Source organism: Polyodon spathula, chromosome 19 (genome assembly GCF_017654505.1).
Source record: "Polyodon spathula isolate WHYD16114869_AA chromosome 19, ASM1765450v1, whole genome shotgun sequence".
NCBI classification, from domain to species: Eukaryota; Metazoa; Chordata; class Actinopteri; order Acipenseriformes; family Polyodontidae; genus Polyodon; species Polyodon spathula.
The window spans coordinates 22,343,120-22,365,857 of NC_054552.1; the positions used below are offsets into that span (position 1 = coordinate 22,343,120).

Sequence of the window (22,738 nt, forward strand, 5' to 3'; positions counted from 1 at the left end):
GACCCTCTTTTTAGATGCAGGTTTTTGACCTGAAAGTGTATCGTCAAATAAATGATTTTTTGTTTCCTGTGCCCAAATGGTTCTCAAAGCAACTGCAAAAAATTGTGGTCATTTTTTTCTGAGGAAGAACTAGGTCAAGTAAATAGACAAATGTTTTGAAGAATAGCTGGAAAACACATTTTATTGAAACAGTAGTCTTCTAAAACGATTCAATTTGATCTAAATACTGCTAGGTGCCACAATAATAAAATAAAGCCTTATTAATTTAATTATGATATCCTCATTAGTTACAATCCTGTCCCCATCTCAAGATTTGAAATAACCTCTTTATCTAGGATGTTTTTCACTTGAAACAGCTTTGCAGTAAAGTGTCTTATCTGCTTGTGACTCAGGCTCTCTCTGTATTGGCTTCTGTGGTTCAAAATGCAAATAGTTGGCTCTGAATAATTGTGGTCAGGTCAGCTCCCCACCCTGGCGCACAGTAGCCTAGCGACAGTCAGCTGAGTATAAAGCAGATTGAGTGACGTCCTTGGCACATTCATCCAGCTGACCTTTACATTGCAGGGCCTGCACAAGCACCTCGGGCACTGATCTGTTTAAACGTGTGGGATGCTGTGCATCAGTTTCTACAGCCCAGCCCCTGTCTATTGCAAAACACCGTTGGTGGATATCTGGTATTTTAGAGATTGAATTGAAGTATTACAGAACACACTGCCGTATTGTCAAGCAATGTATTACACTGTGACTGGAGAGAAATGACCCTGTGTGTGTGAACCACCCTGTTTACTGATTTACAGGAAATGTATCAAAACAACCTGGATTATGTTTTAAAGCCAACACTGGATACAGAAAGTAATGCGTTTCTTGTAAACACAAGTTATGACCACAAGTAACATTACACTTTATAAACTGGCGAGGCGGAGATGTGTCAATTCTTTATTTTTAACTCCTCTTTCATTTTTGTTTTCTCATAAACGTGTTGGACAACTTGTTTAGCAGGCTACTTTTATTGCCTTATTTTGCAGATAGCGTTTTTATTTGCACTGGCCCCAGCCTTGTTGGTAAACTCTGGATTCATGCGTACAAGCAGTCTCTGCAGAGCCACGGTTTCTCCTTTGTGCTCCACTGCAGCAAGGTAGACGTCACATCAGAGGCTGGACCACAGGGTCGCAGCTCAGTGGAAAGGGTGAATTCCCTCCTCGGCAGGTGTTTCCTGGGTGATATTCAGTGGGGTAACGCAGTCCTGCTTTTTTTGTATCCAGGCTTGGTTTGTTTAAAGTCAGCACTGTGTTAGTGATACAGACAAGCCTGTGCATTCTTCTTCATTCATTGTTCTACTTCCCTGGTCTGTCAACTTTAGAATTTCAGGCATGCTATAAAAGGCTTTAGAAATTAGAATGTGCCAACTCCTAAACTTTTTAAAGAAATGTATACAAAACCGTGGCACACATTTCCTGTTTTAAAAATGCAAAGTGAAGAGGGCTTTGTTTATAGGTTTGGCTGGTGTTCTTGTCAGCTGTTTCACCCCTGTGAATAACTGTACCTGCAGCTAATGTACATTCATGACATTTCTGAGTCGCCATGGAGACTTCAGCCTCCAGAGTCCTTTTTTTTTTTAACCAAGAGTTTGAGTGCTCAGCTGCTGCGTGAATAATTCAATTGGGGTACACTTACACCCTCCACCTTCATTAAAAACCTTTATTTTCCAGGCATTCGTCAGCTGCCAACAAGGTGCTTGTTCTAATGAGTGTTTATCACAGGGGGTGCCCGAGATTTATCAAAGATCTTTAAGAGTGGAAGAAAGAATGTCCTTGACTAAACCGAACTGCTGTGGATTAAAGAATGTTAAGCCTTCCTTGACCACCAATAACTGACTGGTACTATTGTGTTACTGTACGTTCCTTAAACAGGGTGTAAGAAGTGATTTTTAGAACTTCCCCATTTCTTTTTAAACAACTACATTTTCATAAGCTGAAGGTATATAGTAAATAGCCGCTACAGTGCATTGTTAGCTTGACACTGAAATAGCAGCCTCGCTAGGAAGGGCCTTCTCTACAAAGTGTTGTGTGTGTTTTATTTATTACCATTCAAGATGGCTGAGGAGCACCATGTTGTAAAATTCCACTCTGTTCTCTACCCGTTGAGCACCATTGGATTGATAATTCGGACAGGGTGAATTGAAACCACCACTTAATGTTGACTGTGACACACTTTGAGCTGACCGACTGTTACAGGAAAACAAGTTTGCAGTACAGACTGTGCCTTGCTTCAGGAGGCTAGAACCAAAGTGGTCTAGTTTCATTGTTTTTTTTGTCCTGCTTACTGTATTCCCTCGATTACAGAAGGCCTCCGGTAGTCCATGGCAAAAGAAAATCTTAGACTAAGACTTGGGGATGGAGAGCAGTAGCTTGTATTGAGACAACACTGTTCATTCTATTTTTTTACCGTTCTATGCGTTATAAGAGGTACTATTTTAGAAGAGTGAAGTGAAGAGAATTTTGCAGAAAAAGCATATAGGTGATACTGTATATCACTAACACTGAAAGATGGTTTATTCGCCATTTTAAATTATATTGCAGGTTGGAAAAGATCTAAAATGTTTTAATATCAGAGATGGGGATAGTCACATAACTAACAAAATACTGGAAGGGTTAAGGCCCTTACACACCAGACGCGACGCGATGAGCGACACGACAAAGCGACGCAAGAAAGTCAATAAAACTTATGCTTTTCAATAGCGCCGTTCCCACCAAAGGCAACATGACAAGCGACGTCGGGGTGACACAAATTCCAACGCCAGCGATGAATTCATTGAGCGGCAAATACACAACTGAGCAATTGGAGAACAGCTTCATGTTGTGGTTTGAAATCAAGCACTGTTTCACTTTGTGACACGGTGCCCTCCCCTTGTGTGTGTTTTATTTTTTATGTAGGTATTCATGTATTATTATTATTATTATTTTTATTATTGTTATTATATAAATATGTTGTGTTTATGTGCGGGTGGACGAAGGCCATCCAACATGATTATTTAAGATGACTGCGAAAAGCGTGCGTTTTGTGTTTTGTTTATTGATTTAAAAAGCTCATGCAGAAGGTGGCGCGTGACCAGACATGGTTATCTGTATAAAAACATGCAGCTTTCAACGCTCCAGGAGAAGAGTGTCCAGAGGTGAGACGTGAGTCTAAATTAATAGAGAAACAGTTGCTATATCTAAAATATGCTTGTTTAGAATTGTTAGTGTTCATTTCGCTTTGGCCAGAGTGCCCTTTTATACAGGTGACCGTCTCCCAATTAGCAACAATTAATCAGTGAATTAACTCGGGAGATGGTCACCTTGTGCACAAGGTTTTTAAATAAATAAACAAAACACAAACGCAAGTTGATTTCGTTCTTTTAGGAAGCATTGATAAATGTGTGAAATTCTCACTCCGTGACAAGACAGCGAGCGGGGTGTCACCTACAGCATAAACAAGTGCAGTTTAACAGCAGTGCTTGTTGGGTCACACACGCCCCCACCTTGTGCTGATGTGAGAGACTGTGTCTGCCTGGATACCATGCGAGATGCAGGTATTTTGACAAGCTAGTGCATTACTCTTGCATGATATGAGGTAAAGCAGTGAAACACCTCAGCGGGTGTTTCTCACAGGTGACCAGTAGCATACCCTTGCTCTTATTCAACTTCTGTCAAATTAATTTTAAAGATTACAGGGCATGTTTGAGACCTTGTTTTAACAAGTTCAAATAAGGAAACGCACACCGTATGGTTGGCAGATATGGTTGGTAGCCTGCACAGAATCAATTTGTACAATAGTCTGAATTCCTAACTGACTTTGTGGTGGGATATGGCTATTGGTCTGACCACTGAGCCCCAGGCACCTTGGCATGCAAGGAAGTAGATTATTTGCAAAGACAGCAAAGGAGGAGGATATACAGTGTGTTTCACAAGTATGTAAACACAGATTAAGTGCAGGCAGATTTAAGGAGATAATCAGCAGCTTCAGTTGGTCCCAGTAAGTGAGCTCCCCTTATCTGATGCAGTGGAAATGTTTTGCTGTATTATGGTTTTATACTTCTGGAACACCGTGTACAATGGGTAAGGCCTGTTTTTGTTCTGTGGTTTTAAATAACATTTTACAGCTGAGAACCAAGATAATATTTTGTCTCTATTTTTTCAGTAGAAATAAGGCTTCAATGTTAAGATCTGGCACGGTTTAACCATTAAAGGGGAAGTCTTGCTAAGATTACATGAGTACCCAAATCTTACACCCCTGGTTATCTATACCTTAATCTTGGTATGGGTCATTGAAAAGTGTTACATCAAAGCATAGTTGCAGCGAAAACATTTAATAAGTCCACTTGGAGCTTGACACTGAATTGATGAGAGGGTAACTGAATTACTAAACTTGTTGGTTTGTTCACGGTTCAAGCAGGCACAGAGGTTTAAGGGCGGAAAAAATAATTTGCTTAACTATGCATCCTTTTTGGTTTCTGCTGCACTGCGACGTTGTGTTGTGTGTATCCTGAGAGCTCAAACAGACAAGATGCCGGGTACCTGCAGCACAGCAGAACCAGAGAAAATCTGGAAAAAAAACACAGTTAAAAAGCCCGTCTGTGGGGAAAGCTTCAGATCAGTGGGCCAAAAAACTGTCACCCACTGCATAGCAATTTGAGCATTTCAACTTCGTGTCAGCTTAATCTGAATTTAAATGACACTTGCACATCCACTTGCAATAAATTAAAGTGACTTAAACTTCTGTGTAATTGGAGACTTGTTGCTTTGATGATGATGATTAAATGTAATTTCTTGTTGATTCAAAACATTTCAGTGCATGACATAATGAAACACAACTGAATTAGGTAGTCAGTATGACCTTTTAGGCTTTTCACAATAACCTGTGGTTAACCATACCTCTGCTTAACATTAACCCTGTGATTTTTACAAGTGAAACAATGCCCAGGCGCTGTAACCACGCTACCTGGGTTCAGAGGTCAAGGAAATCTATGCAGTAAAGACACATGTTTGTAGACATGACGTTGGAAGGTTTGTTATTATTCTTCTAAACAAACTGAAACAATATTTTGAAATTCAAAACAAAACCCCTTTTTTGCCCACAATAATTGCTAGAATGCTGTTCTTAAAGCCAGGGTAAGGCAGGTAACGTCCCTTAAAACTGACTGGAAAGAAAGACCAACTGCCAGGCCTTCTCAGTGTGGGGAAGCATTTGCTGCCCACCTCGCCCCTCCCCTGCTGGGCCTGCTGCTGTGATTCCTGCTGCTTCAAGCATGCGTCATCTGGGAGCCGTTTCTTCTCCAATAAAAACTCTTGACACTAATTGTTTTCCACATGTCTGCCATTAGCCTCTGTCTCTTGCAGTGCAGAAAATGGCTTTGAGGTGACCAGATTTGCAGAGGGTGCGTGTAAACCAAAGTGGGGGAGGGGAATCCTTCCTACGGAAGACTTGAGGAACATTACAGCAGTCTAGGCTGCCACCCTGGTCACATCCCTGTCCTGGAAAGTAAGCTGGAAAGACTGAAGTGCTGCAGTGTTTGTTGACAGACATCCAGTTGCTGTGGTCGCTGTTCTACCCAGGGTGTCAGTGACGCAGTCTCCTGTTTTACAGAGAGGTTGTCCAGGAAATCCAAGTCTAGAGCTCTGGGAGTGCTTTGTATGGAAATATTTAATGTTGGAATCCTTTCCTTCCCAGTCATAAAGTGTTCTTGGAATTCTAGGAGTGCATTGCTGTTCCGAGTCTGGCAGCCGCTTTCACCTGCTGGCAGTAGTTTTTGCGTGCGAGTAAGGCAGTACTAGACGCCACATTTATTTATTTTTTTTACACATGGGTTTTGTCAACCGGTGTGACTTAAAAAAGATACTTTTGTAAGATCCGGTAAAATAAATTCTAAAGCCAAACTGGTGTTAAAAATATGGTTGAGTTTTATTCATCTTGTGGTTTGTTTTCCCATTGCGAATGAGAGGTAGGCCTCACATCGGCCTAGGCCTGTAAAAGCCATTACAGCTCAGGAACAAAGGCCTTTCATGCTTCCCTCCCTCCTTCTCTGTCTCTGAGTCTTGTGTGGATCAGTGTAGATCAGTGTGTAGTAGAGCGTGGGGGGAGGGGAGGGGGGAGTCTCGCTCGCACTGCTAATTCAGCTCATGAAAGGCTCATGCAGGGAAAGCAGCTGTCTTCCATTGTCAGCGAGCGACTTCCAACGCGCCTCTTTCGCCTCCCAATGCGTGAGTAGCAGGAAAGAAAAAATAAAGGGGGAGGGGGGAGAATGGTAATGTGTTTTTAATTACTGTTGTGGCCCTCAAGTTGTAGGGGGGGGGGTGGGGCTGGGGCTGGGTAAAGGAGGTCAGATTGGGGATGCTAATAATATATCATTAAGCTGTTTATGTTTAGCATTCCATGGAGAGATATTGATGGAGATGTACTCGGGGGGGCAGTCCGTGGGTTTTCTGTAATGGGGAGGTTTAACCGCATCTCGCTGTTCAATCTGCCGCCGCACAAGCACAGAGCCCTCGCTGTTTATCCACTGTCTTATTAGAGCAGTTTGTACCATTGGAAGAGAGCATATTGGATCCAGCAGCAGAGAACCTTGATGCTAAAATGTCAGATGGGGGCAGGGCTAATCTGCTAGCAACATTTCTGTACAACAGGATGAGCAAGATCTCACAGGGTTCTAACAGACTTGATTGTTTTTTATTTTTTGCTGACTCTAGCATAACCCATTGCAGATTGCAATATCCTGACTTATCCTGATTTTTGGTGTCATCTCTGTTCAAGTTGTTTTGACAACAGCTCCAGCCATATGGTGTGGAAACGTTGGGCATGTCATGCAAAAAGGACACCCTGCTGAAAAATTTCTTTTCAGATATCCTGTGTGGATTGTCCTGGAAGGAAGGCTATTTTCCACAAGAAGATAAGAAAATGATACAGCTCTTGTTGACGACTAAATGACAGCATAATAGACATGCATAGGGTTGTGGAAAATCCCTTGTCCCCTGTACCCACTATTGTGGGGATTTTAAAATATTAAAAAAAAAAATTGTGTTGCACATTTCTTAATACATATTACCATTTGTGGGGAAATTGTATTTAGTCTTCAAAAAACTGAGTTGCCTATGCACTTTCATATAACGGGGGAAAGGCGTGTTTGTCTTTTGAGCCTCTGCAGTGATCCACTTGTCAAGCTGTGATGGAACGTGCTAAGGACCTTGCTATTTAATGTATCCTCATTTGTCAGTTGCCTGTAGGACTGTTTTTTCTGTGCGAGTTTTGCATTTAAGATCCACTTTCCCAACACTGGTGAAGCTTGCTGTGGACCTTCTGCATATGAATATGGGAGTATGTGAAGGTAGAACGGAATGGAAGTGATATGCGTTTTCCTAACATTCTTGATTAGATGTGCTAGTGTGCTGTGAGATGTGCTGGTTAGTAAACTTTAGGTACCAACCATCTGTAATTACAGTATGGTCCTGATCAATTTTGTCTCCACTGAATAGTCTCTCTTGTTCATTGAAGTAGTTCTACCAAGAGTCTTCTTAGTCTTTATTGATTGTGCTGGGAGAGATTCAGGGAGGCTTCGAGGGGAAAACGTGATTGGCGATGTGTTTTTTATACACATTTTGAAGCTCTGTAGGTATGTGCACACGTTCCTGATTTGCAGTTGTTCGGCGTCTGTGCAGCCAGTGTTTTTGATGTGGTTTTTAGAAACAGCTCTGACAGAGTGTATGTAAAGCAGAAGGTGTGGGATTCCAGCACAGCGCTGGGATTGTGTAAACAGCTTCATCAGCTCCCAGAGGTTTGTTATAAATGCAGTGCTCCCTCCATGTTGCCGTTCGGTAATTCACTGTTAAGGCCATTGCTGACAGTAAACTTCGAAAGTCCCGTCTAAAGGCCTTTATAAATTATTTGTATTTTATGTGTCAGTCGGATGGTGAAATAAAGAAGTAACTGTAACAAGGGATTTAATTGTTCCTTATTTAAGGGTGTAACCTTTGACCATAACAATAGTTTTGAGAAACATACACAAATAAACTGATACACCACTGTTACCCTGTTCTGTCAGACTGGGGAAGTACGTACACGTGTTACATCTAGAGAACCGTTTATTAAATTATGATGCTGATACAATGAATAAATACTTTAAACTAAGCACAGAAACCATAACCAGAGGACATGGATGCAAATAAGGTGGGGAAAGGCTTAGGTCCTAGGGTAGGTGGCACCACAGTGCTGTGTGTGTGGAGTGGATTACCACGATGTTGATTCTGAATCATTCAGGGTGGTTTATGACCTGATGTGACAAAGTTTCAGTACTGGCTACTAGATTGTAAAGTTATGCAATTCATGCTCAATTTTTAGCTTTTTCCAAATGTAAACCATCTCTGTTCCCACAGTAAGGTGTGGTGTGATGGGAGTCAAATTAGCCAGCTGGGAAACTACCTAAACTCATTAATGGGTCGGCCTCTGCACAGACAGCCGCTCCAAAAAATACAATGAGGTTAGTGTTATGGGAAAGTTTCTGTTTAACGGGATTAGGTGTCGTGTAGAAAAAGTGCTTGTCCAGAGTATTTGCTCAGGATTATTCTTCGTATTCTTTTTAACAGTAAGTGTGATGCACCCGCTGATTGTAATCCCAGTAGAGTTTAAAGCAGTGGCCTTGTGTGCTCGTATGTTCTTTCACAGACAGTTTTTGTCAGCCTTGTTCTCAGTCCAATTTTTTATTTGTCGACGCAATGCTAAGGGTTTTGTTTGCAAGTGGATTGAGGATATGGCTCTCCAGACAGCAGTTCATTTCTAAGAGCAAGTGCTTTCTTAAACAATTCATTACCAATTAACCGAGGCCCTGTACATTTTTATTTATTTGGGGGAGGTTAGGCTGATGGAGACCGCAATGTGTAAATATGTCAGTTTCACATTTGTTTCAACTGTACTTTGATTCATCCAGGTTTACACAACAAAAATGTGCCATTTTGACGGAAGTCTGGTCACTCAGTACCTTGTGTATAAAAAATGTAACACACAAAATAAATGGTAAAGGGTTACTGTACAAACTTTGACTTCATTAAGCTCGCCACTTCCTTACTGTGTTTCATCTGGAGCGCTTTGTGAATTTGTTTGGAACAGTTCCCTCAGTGAACTTGCCATTTGTTTAAAGCATATTTTCCTATTTTGATTTCTTTCTGTTGCCAGTGATTTAAGCCAGGCCTGGTATTTGTCTCACACTCTGCATTGCACCAAGAAGGAAAGTTGAGTCTTCTCTTAACATTTCTGTTTGAATCTAATCATGCGTTTCATTTTCAATTCCAATGTGATGGAAAATCCTCTGTAGTGGCACTGGCAATGGAGAACATCAAGTGAATTTTTGAATTTTGGCCTTTTGATTGACAGGATAAATAGTCCACATTCAAATATTAAACAACACTGAATACCAAAGTTCATGCGTCATATTCTGTTACAACTGCACACAGACATATTATTCAAATCATTTTGGGTGTGGGGAGCTTCCTTAACCTAAATGATATTATAAACTTTTGAGTTAAAGATGTAAAACCACTAGACCAGGATTTGTCTCTTCCCTTTATCAAAAAACTCAAGTATCTTAGTGTATGTTTGCTGCACACTGGAGCATGTAAGACCACCTGTATTGCTAAAGAGAATGCAAAGCGACACTTGGCAGATCAAACTTTGATTTCATATCTCAATCAAAATGGCATCCACACCACAGCTGCATGATGAGCTGGACTTTCAGCAGCACCAAACAAACTTGCTTCTTGCTTCGGTTTCAGTCACGATTTGTCACAGTTTGGTGAGACCATTTGTACAATCTGTAATGCTGTATTTCATTGTCGGGGGACGGATTCAGATACCTTGTTTTATATAGTAGTGCCTAATAAGGTGCTAAGAGCCCAATGAACGCCCCTTGGGTGATTGGTATTGCATTGCTACTCACATCTACCCTGTAAAAGATGGATGCTTTTTAATCTTCACCCGCGTTACACACTGTGATTATTTAACAAATCACTGTTATCCTGACTAAGAAAAAGGGACGGCTGTGTGGTTAAGAGTAAGGCATGTAGGACAAATTGACGAAATTTCATGTGACCTGCAAGAGATGAATCTTGCCAAACGTACCCCTGTATAACAAATAATTGTATTCTGGTTAGTGCCTTCCCAGTGTGTAGTGACATCCGTCTGGTTGATGGCTTACCTAGAGAGACAACATTGGCTTCATTTTAAATTCTGTTTCCAGGGCTTTGCAACAGAAGTGAATTAATTATTGAGCACCAGACCTCTCCCCCGGTCCTCTAGAACAGGAATTGCCTGAGCGGATCCACAGTCCCGAGTTGAGATGAAAGGATGAATATCCCCTGGTTAATCTCCAGCCAGCCAGACCCTTGTGATTTATTAGGAGTATTTTTCCTCTCTTTGAATTCAAGGCTTTTATAATTTATCCTTTAAAAGGTGTTTCAAACGGGAATTATAATGTTCGAAATCCAAGAAGGAATATAGTTCCCCCCAGGGGAGTGATGTCTAACATTCATAATGATCTGTGGAAGCAGTGCTTTGCACAATGTGGGATTTTAGAAGCAGCCTTCCAAGTACTGTACTTATTTGCATAAGAAGCCCTAAGGCTGGAAGCGAATGGTATGAAATCCAATTTAGTAAAAGCAGCTGATTTTTAAATGTCACATGAGGCATTGGCAGTTCTAGCACACAACTCCATCAAGGAAGTAAACTAAACCCTCAATGCCGTTGAATGTAAACTAAAACCTAAAAAAACCAATAAAAACGGCGGCAAGTACTTCAGTGTTACTTTTACACTAAATGTAAACTTGGCTTTTAAAAGAGAGCTTGTATAAATGGACAAACCGAGATGGTGATTTTGAATTCCTTTATATTGGCTGGTCTTGATTTTAGAGATGCAACAATGAATCGATTTGAATTCCCTGTTTTGAGCCGCACGTGTATTTCAGGGCTTTGGTTATGATTGCACTTGATTTACCTTTGTTCGTTTTTTATTTGTTTTGGTGGCTTGTACTGTAGTTACAATCATATAGCAAAGCTCATGATATTTTACTCAGAAGACAGTATATCAGACAACCCTGGCTTGATTGCAAGGTAAATCGGCAATAAATACAACTCATGTGAAAAAAGCTTGTCAAGTCAGACCTCACAATCGTAACTACAAAAGAGACACAGTTTGGTAAAAAACATGATAGCTTTGCATGCAGCCTCCAGGATGGAGGCCCAGGTTTTCTGTAGGCATGGAAACTGAGTGACTGCTTGAGGCCTCATTTCTTGGCAGTGTGAGAAAGGTTGCATTGTCACTGCTTGCACTATCCCTGCTCTGTTAATAAATAGAGGTCTTCAGTGCTAAGCAAGTCAGCATCTCCTATGCATTACAAAAAGGACATGTGTAGTATTGGGCTGTCTGCTACAGCACAACACCCCCTGGTGTCTTTTGGACTTTTCCTCTGCAGTTATATTATGGCTATAGAAGATAAAGCCTTGCCAAAGTGCTTACAGCTGATGATTCAGATGTTGTTTTTAAGTGAACATTTTACTAGCTAAACTGGAGCCATCATACCACGCTCTACAGCATTTTCACATTTTTATTACTTTACAACAATTAGGCCTACATGTTTGCAGGGTGTGTGTTGTCAACACCATCACCACAGTAGGTCTGAGGGTAAAAGGACCTGCAGCTAACACCTTTTAATCTTTATTAGTTAACGTGGCCTGGATTTGTTATGGAGAAGGCTTCTATTTTCAAGACTACAATAAAATGGCAGAAATGCTGCAAAATCTCCTTCCTGAATGATGAATGGCATCTTTCCAATCTGTTCATCTCCCAAAAGCAGAACTGTAAAGTAGCGTATTGACTTCATAGTGTAACTACTGTATTGAGTATATGATTAGTGGAGGTGAAGGAAGAGAGCTGCTCATTTTATGGCTAGGTAGCCATACCATTACTAGTCTCTTCCTTTGCTTCCAGGAAACAGAAAGTAACTGGTTCCAATCCATGCTTCCCTAAGCCTTTGGCTGACTTTGTTACACTGGTGGCCAATCAGGTTCCATGGAACCTTAAGATACTTTAACCTAGAATTAGTGTCTGAACTGCTGACCCCCTGTTACCCCCCCCCCCCCCCCCCCCCCCCCCCCCCCCCCCCCCCCCCCACGGCAAATCCATCTGAGTAGGAGTCTGTTGGCTGTAATGCGTCCATTTCTGCAGTAGATATATTAAAGCTGCATTATGCTAGAATTCATTAGACCTGCATGTTCTTTGTCTTGTAATGCTCTCCAGGCTGATCTTAAGCCCGATTTATTAAAGCAATACTGTAGAGGGAATAATTTAAAGATTACAGGTTGTTCTGCTAACTGTCCGAAACTGCCCTGTAATCACTGGTTTGCTGATGTAGGGGGGCCCTGTGTGTTCATAATTTAGAAAAACTCAAGGTGAGCACATTTGCTTAAAAAAAAAAAAAAGCTTATGCCCTTTCTCTTCTGTCCTGTCTTTTTCTAAAACAGTACCTTCATATTTGATCTTCTGAATATCTGTCTGTTGGTATTGGAACATGCAAACATGATCCCCTGGAAAGAAAACAGTTTGTTATAAAATAACTCACTGCAGTCATACAGACTATTACAGTATTCTCTGTTCATTGATGTCACTGATGTACAGTCTGCGCCATCCAATCGGGACCCTGATAACCATGATTTCTGCTTAAATTGAATACAACTCTGGGAGACGGTTCTTCCCAATGCTATTTATGTTGTTTAATTGGTATACAGTATTTTCAAATGATGAACCGAGATCGCTTTTCAGAGCAAGACAGGCTTGCGTGGCGCAGTGCAGGGAGTACATGATACGGTGTGACGTGTACATTGCGTAAACCACGTTGAACTCTTGAAGGAGCTGGAGTTGGCTGTGGTTTCTCAGGCAGGCTGCTTTTCCAAAGAAAGTTGGCGTGTCAACATCGCAGGTGCCTCGCTTTGTTATAATTGTAATTTCATTCTTTTACTTTTCATTCAGAAACAAAAGCGCGACTAAGGTCTCAAATGCCTTTTTTTAAAAAAAAAAAAAAAATATATATATATATATATATATATATATATATATATATATATATATATATATTATATATATATATATATATAAATATATAAATTTAGTCGTCTCCAATTTTTTACCCAGGTTTTCTCCCCAGTTTAGTGTGCCCAATTGTTATCTGTATCCTCGACCCACCGGTAGCAACCCCCCCCCCCCCCCCCCCGACTCATGTCCTCTGAAACTTGCTCCTGCCAGTCCGTCATTTTTCGCTCTTTGGATCCACAGCGAGGCCACCAGACCTATAGCGCCGGAGGACAACACAGATGTGGAGGCTCCACTGCAGATCCACAGGCGCCCTATTGGCCACAGGGGTCGCTGATGCACGGTGAGCCATGGATTTCCCTGCTGACCTTAGCCCTCCCTACCCGGGCAGCGCTCGGCCAATTGTGCGCCACCCCCTGGGAGCTCCCGGTCACAGTCGGCTGTGACATAACTGGACTCAAACCTGCGATCCCCAGACTATAGGACACATCCGGCTTGGAGCACCTTTGCTGGATGCGCCACTCGGGAGCCCCTAAATGCCTCTTGTTTTAATAGGGATATTTTGACTTCTCTCGAGGCGACCCACTAAAGCGGTGCTGACTCTATTGCTTTGCTGTTCCCTACTGTCCTCACTGTACTAATCTGCATAGTTTCTGGTTGATGAATGTAAAGGCAGCCTAGCCTCACAGGGATGACTGTGGTGACAAGACCTTTGTCACTGTAGGTTAATGCTTAGAAATTGTTTTTAATAATGAATTAAAATGAATAATTGAGGTTTTCCAGACACACCGAAGTTAATTAGCAGAAAGGCCCGCCAACAGCAGGAGGCTAATGTGCTTTTTCATCAGACTGGAGAGCGAGCTTGCAGATTACAGGCAGCAGCGAGCAAGAGAGCAAATCATGTTTACAAACCCACATGTAATCTACACCAGCTACTGGTGAGTTAGCCATGTGAGTCAGCACAGTTCCAGACCCCTGGTTGTCTAGCAATTAATCCCTGATGTGAATTGGATGTGTGTGTCCTTCCTATGGGCATCTTGGACTTCTGTAGCTGCCAGTACTGGGTTCCCCGCTTGGTTGTGCTCAAACACAAAAGCTAAATAAAAAATGAAACGCGCTGCTTGGATGTGTCTAGAGATTGTCCCCTGCCCCAGCGGGAAAATAATTATATCCTAAATCTGCACAGGAGCTTGATTTTCTAGGTGACGTGATGTTTGGCAGTTGAAACGAAATCCTCCACACTACCTTGTGAGATTTAAACAACTCCAGGGGGCGTTTCATTTAACAAGCGGGCACAAACCAGACCAGAAAAGAGTAATAAAATAAACATCCCAATTCCAGTTTTGTTCTGCTGCATCCCTGCTTGCTGGGGCGTCCAAGAGGAACCCAAGAGCGCAACGCTTTTGTTTGTGTCCAACTGCCGGCCTGAGAGAGGATAGATTGGGGGAGCCTCCAGCAAGCTGATTGGCTGTGCCACCTCTCCCCGGCACAGACATGGAACGAGAAAAAACCAACCCGCTGCAGAGGCCTCCCAAAGTCAGGCCTGTCTGTCACAGACCTATTTTTTGAACACACAGTAAACTCAAACCAAATGCTGACTGGAATGATTTGAAGGTATCTTTTGACCCGTCCTAGACAGGAGAAAAAAAAAAAAAAAAAAAGGATTGCAGTCTAAAAAGTTCCCCAGCTTTAACACCCTGGTGTGAATGGTAATCGAGTCGTCTTTCTGAGCTCCACCTCGCTTCGTGTCTGAGCAACTGTGGTAAGGGCATGCTGGCCTTCCTCTGGTACAGTGTATTTTTATCAGAGCATTAGCAGACTAAGAGCCTGAACTAACAAGGTCATTAAATGCTGAGAGCTATGTACGGAGAGGCTCAGGCTGACAAAGGAAACGGGTTCATGTTTAAAGCAATGCTGCTGTGTTTAGAGGCACTTGGTTGGGTGTGTCTCTAGGAAGGATTTACAATCATGGGATGAAGTTTATGGATCTGTTACACTGGTTCAGAAGGGTTCTCCGTCACCATCTGTAGTAACTTGAGTACATCTTACCAGTAATGTAAGAGTTTTTAATGTGCTTATAAATACAGTGTTAATGTACTCTGTGTAAATCCAGAGACACTGTTTGGGTTTGATTACAGCAGGGGCCTACATCCAGTGTGATTTGTGTAAAATAATTGTAATGTGCTATCTTGTGAAAGAATGCAGGGTGACCCATAAAACTAAGTTCTCTTCAGACCAGAGTAATGCAACTGGCTCGGATTGAATTTATTTTAACCATGAGAAATGTCTTGCATAGAACAGGAAAAAGAGAACGCCTACTAGAGAAGAACAGCATAATGCAGGGTTAATGGGCTATTTGTGTGTGTGCTCTGGGTAGTACCCTTGGAGGGCATAGTGAAACCTGAGGGAAGACTGAGGAATTAAAAACACTAACAATAACCCACACACTGTTCTATTACTCTGCCAGTTTTTTCACGGTCGGTTAGGTTTGTAAAGCGCTCATTCCTTTGTTTAAGAAGGAGATTGGGGCAGTCAGAATGAGGAAGGTGAAACTGGTAATGTGGTCTTTTTTATATCTTGCTGAATGTGTGGGCTGGGGTGCCAAGGTCACACACACATTTGCAAATTATAAAATAATGCTCCTTATTTAGTAGAAGGTTTTTGGCCCTTGGGTATATTGACAGCACCTGCTTGTGAAAGTTTTATAAGAATGTCTACATTTTGTTGTTGCGATTAAATGTAATCTTGGAGTCTTTCACATCTGTAATGTGAAGACATAAGTGAAAGATTGATTCAAATGATATTTATATAAAATTATTTAACCCTGTGTTTTCAAAACTCCTTAAAGGGTGACCCAAATAGATAGTAGTGTTTCCTCTTCAACAATATACTAAAACGTTGAATGAGAATTCCTCTACAAGTGCAGGGATTGAGATGAGCTAGAGCAGTGGTAATCAATTCTGGCCCTCAAGATCTATTCCAGTCCTGGCCTGTATAACAACCAGGACCTAAATTTAGTTAATTGCCTCTTAGCAGCTTCAGTTAACTACCTGCTTGGAGTAAAAACCTAGACTGGATTAGAGCTCCAGGGCAGAGTTGAGTACCAGTGAACTAGGTAGTGTAATTTTGTTTGAAACAATCCTGTAGCAACTGTATACATCAGCGGTTTTCAAACTGGGGTACGCATACCACTGGGGTATTCGAGCGCCCCCCAGGGTACACGAGAAAAATCCTGTAATGGCGGACAACAGATTTTTATTTATTTATTTATTTATTTTACCACATTGTAGTACTTTGCAATCAAATTAACAATGTTGAATCTCGTTTCAAATAAAACCACAGACGTTTCCTTTCTGTTGGGGGAGGTTAACTGTAAACACCCAACCGGCTGCTGACCGTGAGTGTGCGTTGAGCGTACAGTAAATGCCCCATCTGTTTTCTCTCTACACTTCTGCATTTGTTGGAAGAAATGCACGACTTCTGTTGAATGGCTGTCTGATTTTGTTTTAAATTAGAACCCTAGTTTTGTTTTCAAAAGCATAACCTGTTTTTGGACTCGTTTGGCCACTTGTTGGTCTGGATTTTGAAATAATTTTACATAGCATTTTTAGTTTATTTTAATTTTATTTAAATTAGTTTAACAGCAGTTTTCCATGAACAGCCCCTCAATCTTCCCTGTGCCTTCTGAGCCAGCAAATCGAGTCCTATTTATTTTTATTTTTTTAGTGACTCACTTAAATGTTTGTTCATTTTAAAATATAGAATAACATACCCTTGTCTGGGGGCTGCATTGTTTACTAATCAGGGTGTAGTTTTACTGAAATCTGTGATAAAAAGCAGACACATCCATCACATTGGAAGGTAAGCATTTAAAAAAATCTATATTTTCAGTTAACATCATTAAGTAATTAAGCCTAGTAATTGGAAAATACAATTCTAATTGTTCTACAAATACAATTTTCTGTTTTCATAGGTATATTATGACCGTATCTGAGGTGGGGGTACACGGTAGACTAGATTTTACAGGGCCTAAAAAATCACTGGTATACGTTATGACCCATGTTTTTTTTATGTATATATCAAATTTAATTGTACGTGTGAAAGCAGAAAGCATTGTTCAAGTAGCTTCAGAAGTCACTCTGATGCTTTTGAAACTCGGTAGTATCAGTACTCATTCACTAACAGTCTGATAACAATCTTTCTTGCCGTTAGTTAAAGATATCACACACCCCTGCTCTTCGGTTGAAATATGTGCTGTGTAAGATGGCTTATCTGTAACCCAAACTACAGAGCCAATGTTGCCAAAACACTGCTGGTTGTGCAGTCTCCAAGTACAAGCCTGCTTTTTGTTGTTGTCTTTCTCATAGTTTCTCTGAGAAAGTTAGTTTCTATTACCTTTGCTGTCTGTTCCAACCGCAGACTAAAGGAAGTCCCACCCACAAGAGAGCTTGCTGTAACACAGGAAGCTCAACAGAAGAACAGGGTATGAACCACAAACTGAAGAGAGTGGTGCCTGTTCCTCTATAAATAGCAGGGGGGGGGTGTCCCCCGGGAATAGCTCAGTAGAATAACAACTTGTTTTGCTGGGCTGTGTGTTGCCCTTACCGTATGATTGAAGGTGGGGGGGGGGGGTAGGGGTTCCATTTGGGTATAAGCGTTCTGCATTTCTACAGCACTTGGGTTACAGCTAACTTTCCAATTGATTAGACCATTTTTCTTGATGCCGACTGCGTCTTTGACAAGCAGGTCTGGTGTTTGTATAGCACTGATGGGATGTTGGTTCTAATATGTCATTGTGAGTCTCGTTTCACCGTGACAGCAGATTGTCTTGCTGTGATGCTGGTCTGTAAACAGTGTGTCCAGCTCGGGTTGAAATCTGTCAGATTCTTTGCATGGTGAGAGTGAGAGCTGCTCCAATATGCTTTACTGTACAGTACAGAACATGGGATCTAAAAATACATTATTACAGTAAGTTGTGTTGTGCAATGTGCTTCTTGTGGTTGAGTGTGTGTTTGGACGGGATCCATATTCAATACAGCACTGAAGCCACTTTAGTTTTGTTTTTGTTTTTTTCTCCTGAGAGGACAGATTAATTCGGACAAACCTGATAGGGCAGCAGCATTTTCCCTGCGGGGGGCGCTTTCAATGAGGGTGTCTGTGTCTCTCCTGGTGGGAGGTGTACAGTGGAAGGCTCGGGGCCAAGGCAGCCTCTTGCAATTTGAAGATTGTGTTTTAAACACCTGCTGGGAGGGGCAGAGAGCCAGCCATCCTGCCAGCTCTTAGAAGCATCCTACAGCTGCGCATATTCTTAGCTTTCAGTGCTGGAGCCGATTGAAGGGGACGCTACTGTAATCAGCAGTGTTATAAGAATATTGCCTCGCTTATTTGGCTTCATCTTGACCGATTAAACATCATATTGCTGTTTGTTTGGCTTATTTCAGTGGAGGTTAGTGTAAATTACTTTGTTTTGTACTCTGTGTTTAAAAGGGAAGCAAACTAGAAGGATGTTGTCTTGCTTTGCAAATCAAGCCAATCATGTAAATGCATAGATTTGTTTTATAGCCTGTGGGGGGATATTTTAGGAAGTGCTTTGTTGGATGTGTTTTTCCCCCCAGTATTATAAAGGCAGATGCAAATTTTCAAATCAATCCAAGTCATTCATAAGTTATGAGTCACATTCAAGCATCGGTTTATCCATAATAAAGCGTAGGCCATTGATCATTAAACAAGAGATAAAAATGGGAACCAAAAGTACCGTTCATTGAACTCCTCGGCCTGGGAGGTGATCTCTTGAAGCCGAGGAAGCGAGTCTCATCAGATACAGGGGTTTCAGGATGCAAGGCCAGACAAAGAGATGACAATGATTTGGTTAGTACCCCAGGGACGTGCACAGACTGCACTACAACAGAGGGCAAATTGAAAGGAAATCATTTATCGAGGTTCAAAAGAGAACTCTGTATGTATTTCATGTTTATTTAAAATCTTTAAGCAGGAAATGAGACCCAAGTACTTGAAACAGCTGGAGGAAGGAAGTGAATGAAAATTATTCTAGCCACACAGAGCTGTTGTCCAGGTTATCAGTGGAATATTCCAGCTCTTCTACAAGAACTCGCTGCTGTTCTTTGCTGGAAATAGCAGACATGTGTAATACAGTACATCACTGCTTTTCTGGGCTGCTTTGTAGCGGAGCCGACTAGAATTGGGTATTACCCTTTTTCTGGCTACTCTAGTTCCAGTTATGCATTTTGTGGTTCGACATTTTGTGTCTGTAGAACTGGTTTTAATTTAAATACCTAGATTTCCTTCCAGTACCTCATCGTCTGCTCTACGGTACTCAAGTCTACAGTGTTCATTTCACTATTTTAATTGTTTATCATCTTTTTCTATTTTAACAGACAAGGACAACAACTTTTTTTTATTATTATTAGCTTTTAACATTTAAAGCAAATCTACAGGACAAGTAGATCAAAGTAAGTCAAGCAGAGAAACATCTAGGCCTGTTCAGTGTAATGGTTAAGAGCAGTGGAGCGCAAACTTTTTATATACCATCCCCCCTCCCCCCCCCTTTTTTTTTTTAGCATACAATTTTTAGCATTAATTGATATATTAGCATTTTATTGTAAATGCCTTATGTTTTAGCATAGGAGCTGTACTGTATAGGCTGTACTTGAGCTACTATCCTGGGAGTGGTTATCCACAGCTATAATTTGAGTTAATTTATTCTGTACATTTTTTTTATACCATGTAGTCATCATTCTGTTGGTCGTTGCCACGGACGATTATTACCGCAGTAACTTGTACAGTTTTTTTTTTTTTTTTTTTTTTTTTCACAAAATGACCAGAATGCTATTTCAAAGAATTTAAACAGTTTCCATCAAAGTGGGCATCTGCCAGTGGCAGCTACTGTAGCCAGAGTTTATACTACAGACAGTGTTTATTCCATCATGAACCTACGCAGAGGACTATAAAATTAAATATATAATATGTTTGTGTAACACACAAAGATTAATACATTATCTGAAAATCAAATGAACTGAAGTACGTTCTCGTAAATGCGTGATTCTATTACAGACTTAACGCAAGAGCAAATGTAATTGAGATGGAAATTTTGTGTTTTGCAAAACTTGTTTACCTTTTTTGTCCACAGTAACAACAACAGATTCCCACGCCGCAGGCTTGCATTTTTCTGTGAGCTTTCATTCATGGAATTTGTTTTTCTTTCACGTCCTTCATAAACAAATCCAGTACTCTGACTTTTAAGAGTGATCTAAAGAAACCCCTTCGATGTGGGTCATGTGTCTGCTGCCTTGTGGGGGGGGGGGGGGGGGGGGTGTGTGGTGGGGGTGGGAGGTTTTTGGGGGGTGGGGGGGGGGGGGGGGGGGGGGGGGGGGGGGGGGGGGGGGGGGGTTTTTTTTTTTGGGGGGGCGCTCTGCAAGTCATGTCATGTGCTACTGGGGGAAGCCAATCCACGCAACAGGAATTATAAACGATGATTTTTAGTACCATAGAGAGCCTCTTTAATAGTAATCGACAGTTTGTGTATTATTGAGTAAGACCTCTAACCTAAAATACTGTATATACCTCTTATTTCAAATTGTTTCCAGGGCAGGTACATTTTGTGTGGTATTGAGCTATTCCAGAATTTCAAACAGTTTGCTTAAAAACACATTTTTTGAATGTTGAGTGCTATTTGTAGTTTTTAGATGCTGCAGTTTGCCTTGTATTCTCCCTGTTAATGGCTTACTGCACCTTTAAGCTTTGTTATATTCCTACATGCTCAATCAGCACTGGAAGGTGTAGCACTTCCTAGCTTTCCATTCAAAGCCGCACAAATTTGTTGGTTGCTGACTTATTGCAGGTGTAAAGAGGTGTGAATAGTCAGGGTTAACCTCCAGGGAGACACAAACCTCTCCCTCTCCCTCCTCATCCTTTCATTAACAATGGGATGCCAGTGGAACAAACAGCTTTGAGAGCAGGTAAACACAGACCACGGAAAGAAGGCTCTGCTTCAGGTAAAACAAATTAAATAAACACTAAAACGATTAAACAACAAACAAAGCTATATTTAGTATCTCATGTTACAGGCTGAATCAGTCGTGTTAATTGTATTTGGCTAATGTTGAATCGGTTTGTGCAGTGGGTAAATGTCTTAATTTTTTAATGGGTTTCATTGTCTTTCATTTGTATATTTATTTTTACATTTTTTTATGCTGTCAGTACAAACTGATGTGTGTGTGTTTTTGTTGGTGTTGTTTTTGTTGATGTGGAGGATGGGCAGGATGGTTGCTCTCCTAGCAACAAGTAAAATAATCATCTTAATTGGTTGCTAAGGGCCTCAAACCGTAAAGCTGTCTGAAGCGGTTACATTTTATTTCTTAATTCTAGCTTCGTTTCAGCAGGATTTGGTGGTTTGCAGCGGTTTGTTCTTGCTGGTTCTTGACCAACAATGAATGGTCTGCAGTAACTTAAAAACACACCCCCTTACTAAACTATGAATCTCAAATTGAAATGTTTTCTGAAGCAGAAAAGATATCCTCCTGTCTCCATTTGAAACCACCTTCTTGCAAACAGAAATACTTCGTTACATCTGTGCCTAATAAGGGATTGTTTGATGTTTTAAATGCCTTTTAGCAGTGTACTGTAAGACTGTTGGCCCTAATATTTTTTAGTCATGGGAAATGAAAAGGTTAAAGGGTAGTGTTTGAATGTCATTACTAGAATGCAGGTTAAGTGATACAACTGCTATTTTTTTCCCCATGTTTTGACAACAAAGTTAAGTCAGGAATTTCAATAAGAAAAACAGAACACCTGTATTTATGAAACAAAATGTAGGGTATAATATTAATTGAGAGGGCAGAACAAAATTGGCCTCTCCACAGCTGTTAATTGAGGTCTTGAAATTCGTTTTTTGTTTATAATTGAGACTTGTGTTTATTTTGTTATTAATTACTGCAGCTAGATTTACACAGGCCTGCAAAGATTGATTTTTTTGAATGCTGGTGTGGGTATACAGTGTGTGTTTCCAGGCCAGATTACTGTAGGCACTGGATAACGTTTGCCCAGGTACTTGGCATAAATAGATAGTACCTTGTCGTGATGACTTTGTTTTTATCAGTACTTTCTAATTATTTTTATTTAAAATAGTCAGTAAAGGAGTTAGCTAAGTAACCACCTCTTTGGCAGGCAACTAGACCTGAATTTCAGCTTAGACCATACTAAACAAAGTACCTCTGGTCAATGATATCAGATTACATAGGTATCAGTAATGTAGATCTACATACAAATTGAAACGAAAATTAAATATGGGAGTTGAAAAGAAGAGGTGCACTTAATTTGAGTGCAAACAGTAGACTCACTGAAACCTGTAATCAATTATTAAATAAAATATGAATTGTAAACCCTTTATATATCAATTATACATGTATGAGATCTGAAGGAAGATGGACATGTTTTTAGTGGAACTCTTTTTGCTGTACCTTGCAAAGCTGGAAGTGATCACTTGACACTTTGAATATCATAATGCCTTAGAATGCAGCACACTTTCGAGCGGGTACAAGAACAGATTTGAATCTCTGGAATATTGCACACAATCCCAGTGCTCAAGACTGGTTTCCCAGACCACAATTTAGCACT

General features: G+C 40.9%; 1 protein-coding gene across 2 annotated transcripts in view; it reads left to right on the forward strand.

Annotated features, from left to right (window-relative positions):
- Positions 1–22,738, forward strand: part of LOC121294590 (zinc finger protein 609-like) — a 74,015-nt gene that overhangs the window by 22,967 nt on the left and 28,310 nt on the right. The window lies entirely within an intron of this gene.